The sequence below is a fragment of the Durio zibethinus genome, chromosome 10 (assembly GCF_047325235.1).
Source record: "Durio zibethinus cultivar Kanyao isolate XHJ-2024 chromosome 10, ASM4732523v1, whole genome shotgun sequence".
Lineage (NCBI taxonomy): Eukaryota > Viridiplantae > Streptophyta > Magnoliopsida > Malvales > Malvaceae > Durio > Durio zibethinus.
In genome coordinates this window covers 22,725,164-22,732,057 of record NC_143171.1, presented here as the reverse complement: position 1 = coordinate 22,732,057, position 6,894 = coordinate 22,725,164, and the positions used below count along the sequence as shown (strand labels likewise).

Here is a 6,894-nt window from a genome sequence, read left to right as displayed (position 1 = left end):
TTGAAAATGCTTATTCTCAACCATACTTTGTAAATAATGAAAAGAATAGGTGTCTTTGTACTCAATATGAAAATAGATGATTTTTAAAAGCAAATGTTGTGCGTGAGCTCTTTTATTATAAAGGATTTACTCTTTATTATATGAGTTGGGTCTCAAATGACGAGTTGGAAGTAGGACAACCATTCATAAGGAGAGATAACTTTGAATTGATTAGTGAAGTAGGAATAGAAAATCCGTATACTTGAATGGTTATGGATGCTGTTTATCCTAATTTTAGGGTGGATGCTTCTCCTGCTAGTGAGGTAAAAGTTGATGAGGAATATCCCAATGCAGACACGACAAGCTTGTATTCTTTGTTGAGTGATGTAGATGAACCGTTGTGGTCAGACTATATGAAGGACACAATCCTCTTTTCTATGTAGCAACTTTTAAATTATAAATCAAAATTTAACATGAATCAATCATGTTTTAATAATTTGATAAGCATAGTGAGGGATTTGTTACTGGTAGATGATAAATTACCAAAAAAATTCTATAAAACGAAAAAAAAAAGAAAAAATGACGAAACTTAGACTTGGTTATGAGAAAGTTCATATATGTAAAAACAATTATATGTTGTTTTATATGAAAACAACAAATTTGGGTCCTCATTGATATTTAAGGAATAAGTCTAGTAGTGAGGCGAAAAATATATTCCTTATAAAATCTTATGTTATATGCCACTGATATCGAGACTTCAAAGACTTTATATGTCAACTGAAACTACTGAATATATGAAATTTAAAAAAGCAAATAGTATGAAAATACACTTTGGCAAACAAATGAACAGGGACAAAAAAAAATCTTTCATTAATCTAAAAAAAATGAAAATATTTTTCAAAGTAATAAAAATTAAGGTGAATTTACAATCAAAACCCAAAAAAAAATTTATTAAAAAATGAAAAAAATAAAAAAAAATCCTAGAAAATGAAGTTTTAGAAATGAAAATTTTTATCCATAATACTTTATTTTCCATTGGTTATAATATTATTGACAAAAAATTTTCATTGATATAAACCTAATCAGTAATTTAACTTCTTCAGTATTGAAAATTTTAATTAGTAAATTACAATAAAAATTTAATTGATAAAAATATTTTTACTTTTAGGAGCCTATGACAAGATGAGAAAGAAAGAAGAAAGTTGTCCGAAGCCTTTGAAAGTCCAAACGTTAGAAGGCACAAGAACAAATGCGAGAGATATGAGAAGGGGCCGAGAATGATAGCGGTCAAGTTAGGGAAAGAGATTGTGAGGGAGGAAAAATAAGAAAGAGAAAGAAGGTTAGGGATTTTGTTTTTTCAAATTTTTGGGTTGAAATTTAATTTTAATTAATTGCCATGTACTATTGATAGAATTTTTTCATCATTAATCCATCCTTAATCTGGTTCTCAATAGATTACCACGAAATATTTTGTCGGTAATTTACATGTCAACTTTTCTTGTTTCCTTCAAATATTTACCTTTAAAATACTTACAAATAAAATTTTGTCGATAATAGGTTTATAATTATTGGATTAATTTGTTTATTTTATTTTGTCAATATCGGTATTAAACAAATTTTTAATAGTAAAAAAATTAAGCTCATGAATTGATGGCCAAATATATTGAAGAAGGAAACTTGGGTCCATATACAACAACAAAAAAAAAAAACCATTTTCAATTTTTTAAAGGGACTAATCAAAATAACTCAGATAAATGAACTGTGCTACCATATATAACAAAAAAAAATCACTTTCAATTTTTTAAAGGGACGAATCAAAATAATTCAGATAAATGAACTATGCTACCACCAAAAATTCCTTATTAATGATCATTTAAAACATAACAATCCAATGCACACTTGATTATGACACATTAAAATGAAAGGACATTAAGAAATAATTGAAGAAAAAAAAAGGATCAATACGCCATTTTTATTTGCCACAAAATGCTCATCATCAATGTGACTAGGGGTATAATTAATCGAGTTCAAACTAATACAGTATTAAGCTTGACCTCGAGCTCGACTTATAATTCGAGACTCAAAATTTGACTCGAAATCGATTAAGTTTTTTTCTTAGCTCGAACTCGACTCAAAATAGAAATTGAATTACTCAAACTCGGTCGATTATGTTCAATTAACGTTTAAAAATAAGCTTAATTCTTATATTCGATAAAAACTCGATTATTTGTATTTGAGCTCGAATTCGAGTTCGAAATATTTTATTAATTAAAATATATTAAAATATAAAAGCTTGATTAGACTTGCGAGCAACTAAAGTCAAATATAAGAATATGAAAACTTGATTAGGATCGCGAGCAATTCGAGTGAAAAATAAGAATGCTTAAATTTGGCTCGATCAATAAGTCAAGTTATTTGAGCTCGACTTAATAATAATCGAGCTGAATTCGCATTTTATTTGAATTAAATCTAAATAATTTACGTGGATTAATATATCCTTTACACATCTAAACGTGACAACACAAGCTAATAATATTAAAATGCTACGAACAGAAAAGGCATGGAAATTCCTATCTTGTATCATCTTCTCCATCTAAACCCATTTCCAAACATTAAATCAGTCAAATGCTAGGATCGGGCCAGGGATTTTTGGAGAAGAAGCAGATTTGGGGAAAATTAATTCAAAAAAGCAAAGAGGGGAAGAGAAATAAAAAAGAGTTTTACGTGGAAGTGAGAACACCGGAGGACGATGGTGGACAACAGTTCATGGTGGCAATGACAGTCAGATTCTAGGTTAAGGGTTGTCGGATTTTGGGATTTAAAAGTGTAAAGGAGACAGGCAATAATTAAAGAGGAAGGATATAGAAAGAAAAATACCTTTTTGGGGAGCAATAGTTAGCCAACCCTACCTCTTAACCACATGAACAATAAAAAATTCTACATGATTCGTTGTCATGTTAACATTAGCATCTACAAAGCAATATGAGCATACTCAATGACACACAATGTCACCATGATCAATTATCGTACTAGCGATCGAAGATACCAGTGCAAATTTGATATTGTTAATTGTTAAATTAACCTTAACAAATCTTTAAAATATATGGATGTGATTTATATAAATTATTCTGTAGAAATTAAATCTAAAATTTTAATTAAGTGTAGAAATTAATTACATAATTTGAAGAATAAATAAAAAGAAAAACTTTTATATTAATGAAGTGAAGATGATTCACTTAAGGTGATGATTCGCATCAAATATAAACTAATACAATCAATCCAACTTCTCAGCAAGTTGTTTAAACATCTTTTAGAAACAAAGAAGAGAAATTCCCCACCTCATGCTTTCTCAAAGCCAAACCAATCTCAACTCCCTTGCTCCCATCTCTACTCTCAGCCATGGAAATAGCTTCATTCTCATCAATGGAAACAACAACCACCTTCAATGGCTTCCCCCAACCAAAATCTGAACCATAAACATCAAATCGAGGAGACCCTGCAACACTAATAATCTGCGCTTGTTTTGATAACTTACTTAAATTCAAAACAGTTGACAACTTCTCTTCTATTCCTTCAAGAACCCCTCTCTCCAGCAATTCCTTAACCATGCCACTTACCTTTTGAACAGCTAAAACAAACCCGTTTTCACCAAAGAAATCTCTTGCCTTCAGTATATTTCCTGTAATTGTATTACAATTTCCGAAATAATTTTCTGGAACAGGAGGGTTTAATCGTGGCCTGCAATCGATTGTGAATCCTAAACAAACATTTCTACCACCATCCTCTCCTCTAGCTTTCACTATGCAAGTTGTTATATAAGCAAGTGTAAGCACAAAAGTCGATAGATGAAGTTCTTTCCCACTATCTGATAATTTAGACAAAACCCTTTCTCTTAATTTCTTGAAATCTTCTCGATTGATCTCAACCGTGACTCGAACTAGATTTGGAGCTTCTCGTTTGTTTGGCAAAATCTTCAAGCTTTTCTTATTAGTATCAGAATCTGACCCGATGCTAGCAAGCCATTGCTTCAAATATAACATGTCAAGTCCATCAGGATCTTTTATAACACTCCGATCAAAAAATGGGGTTAGCTCTGGAGGCAAGGGTAAGTTTTCTGTATTACCTTGCTTGCATATATAGGCCCAAGACTTGATGAACGAGGTTGTGGTTTTACCATCAAGAACTGCATGGTGAGCTGTGATTCCAATGCAAAACCCCATATTTGGAAAAAGGGTTATCTGCAAAGATATAGTTGATGCTGAATCATCTGATGTTACGAGCTTAGGTGTCAAAGGGTGTAACTCAACAGCTTCATAGATTCCATTGCCAGACAGAAGGTTAAAGTCTACGTCGGACTCAGCAACTGTGAGTGGCACTCCATCACTTGGAGTGTACAGAATGATGGGATTAGGGGCATTTGATGGCCACTTGAGGTTGCCGGCGAGAGGGAGGTAATGCAGAAGAGTGAGAGCAAAAGATTGCTTGAGTTTGGGAAGGATAACAGAGTTGAAACAAGCAGGGGTTAACCCGTTGAGTTGGTAAAAATAAAGCCGCTCAACAGGAGGATGCTTCAACCGGAAAATATCATAAAAAGTGAGTGGAAGAGAGAATTCAACAGCGGATTCAGGCGAGTTAGAGGATGGAGCAACTTGGTTGACCTCAAGAATTTTCATTCTGGTAGGCAACGCAATGGCGGCGCACCTATGAAACAGCTCTTTTCTTGACCTTTTTCTTTTGTTTATCGGCTCTTCACGCCTATAACTATATCTATAATCTATACCAATACACTAATAGTAACATCACATGAAATGTCCATTTTACCCTTATAATATTTTCCCAATTACTTGACGCTAATGGAAAAAGAATGTAACGCCTCCCCTTTATTAAACAACAAAAAAACCTTTTCTTTAAATGATAAACCGTTATAATGCCCCTCGTTTCTTAAATAATAATAATTATATCTTTTTAAAAAATGTCAAATCACTATAATGCGTCCTGTATGGCTATATCCCAATGATAAAAAAACTCTTCCTATTAATAACGAATTATGATAATACCTGTCGATCAAAAATCATAGTTATGAAATTATTATATATCTCTCTTATTATAATTATAAAAATATGTTTATTATCAAAATTATTAAAATATTCTCTTATTATATTTACAAAATATCTTCTTATCAAAATTGGTCAAAATAACTAAGATTAATAGCACCAATAATCCTCAAACTTTGACAAAAATTTTATTTTGTCTCCTAATTTTTAAAAAATTTTAACGGGATCCCTAATTAGTTAAAGTTGTCTTATTTTTATCCTTCTTTCTATTTATTCATCTAAATCGATGAAAATATCAATTGGTATTATATGATAATGTCGGTTAATATCTTAAATAGTAAACAAGAATCTAAAATAGAAATCTCTTAAAATTTAGATATCAAAGTTAAAACTATCTCAAAATTTTATATATTTCATATATATTTTATAAACTACAAAATGAAAATTTTTTTTATATGTTTAATTATAATATAATTTATTACTTATACTTTTGCTTTTAAAAAAAATAGTTTTTTAAAAATTAAAAATAAGTTAAAAATTCAAATTCAATATGATTTTAAAAACAAAAAATTATTTTCTATTAAAAATATTATTTTACTCATAAATCATAATAAAAGTATTATTTTTTATCCATAAAATATGTATTTTAAAATATTAAATATCTTTTATTTTCCTTTTTTCAAATATATTTTATAAAAATAAATGAAGGAAAAGATAAAAAAATAATTCAAGAAAAAATTGATTTGTATATATTTCAAATATATTTAATAAAAGTTTTATTTTAATTCTTATTATAATTTGATTTATCAATAAAATAATATTTTTAATAGAAAATAGATTTTTAAAAAATTAAAATTAAGTTGAAAATTTTAAAATAATCTTGTTAAAATTGCGATGCATTTAAAAAATTAAGTAAAAAATTTTTAAGTCGCTTAAGAAATTAAAAAAAATAAACACCCTATATCATTTTAAAATATTATGTAAAAATTTTAAGATCAATTTCAAAAATATAAAAACTTTATATTCATATAAAATAAAAAATATAATTTAAAACATTTTTTTCTTTTTTATAAAACTTATTTTATAAAATATATTTAAAAAGAAAAAATGAAATATATTTAATATTTAAAAAAATTTGGATAGAAAATAACATGTTTTATTATGACTTATGAGCCAAATAATATTTTTATTGTTTTTAAAATGTATTGAATTTTTTAAAAAGTAATTTAAAAATGTTAACTTAATTTTAAGTTTTGAATATCTATTTTCTATTTAAAACAAAAATATATATAATAACTTATATTATAATAAAAAAAATGCAAATATAATTTTAAATTTAATATTTTTATAAATCATGTATAAAATATATAAAACTTTTAAATAGTTTTATTTTTTGTCTCTAAACATTCAAAAAATTTTATTTTGATCCCTTATCTACTACTTAAATTGCTAACTGACATCATCACACAATGTTAACTAGTATTTGCCCTCCATTTAGATGATTTTATAAATAGAAAGACCAAAATATAGTAACTTTGGGTAATTAGGGATCTAATTAAAATTTTTTTTTTAAGATAAGAGAACAAAATAGAATTTTAGTTAAAGTTTAGAATTGCAGGTGCTATTAACTTAAATAACTATAATGCACCTTATAATTATTACAAAAATGTTTTTATGATTACTTCATAAGAAGTTACGTGTAATATTTTATTTTAAAATTAGTATAATACCCATTTTAATTTACATATTAAATTTTAACATGAGACTATAAATTAATTATCTATTAAATTATTAAAATACATTTATCATTGTTCATAGAAATTTGACGTATGAAATTTTATTTGAAAATTACTATAATATT

The 6,894-nt window shown here is 27.4% G+C and overlaps 1 pseudogene; it reads right to left on the bottom strand.

Moving 5' to 3' along the window:
- Nucleotides 1-3,146: 3,146 nt before the first annotated feature.
- LOC111292986 (phenolic glucoside malonyltransferase 1 pseudogene) lies at nt 3,147-4,652 on the bottom strand (annotated as a pseudogene).
- Between the last annotated feature and the right edge of the window lie 2,242 nt (nt 4,653-6,894).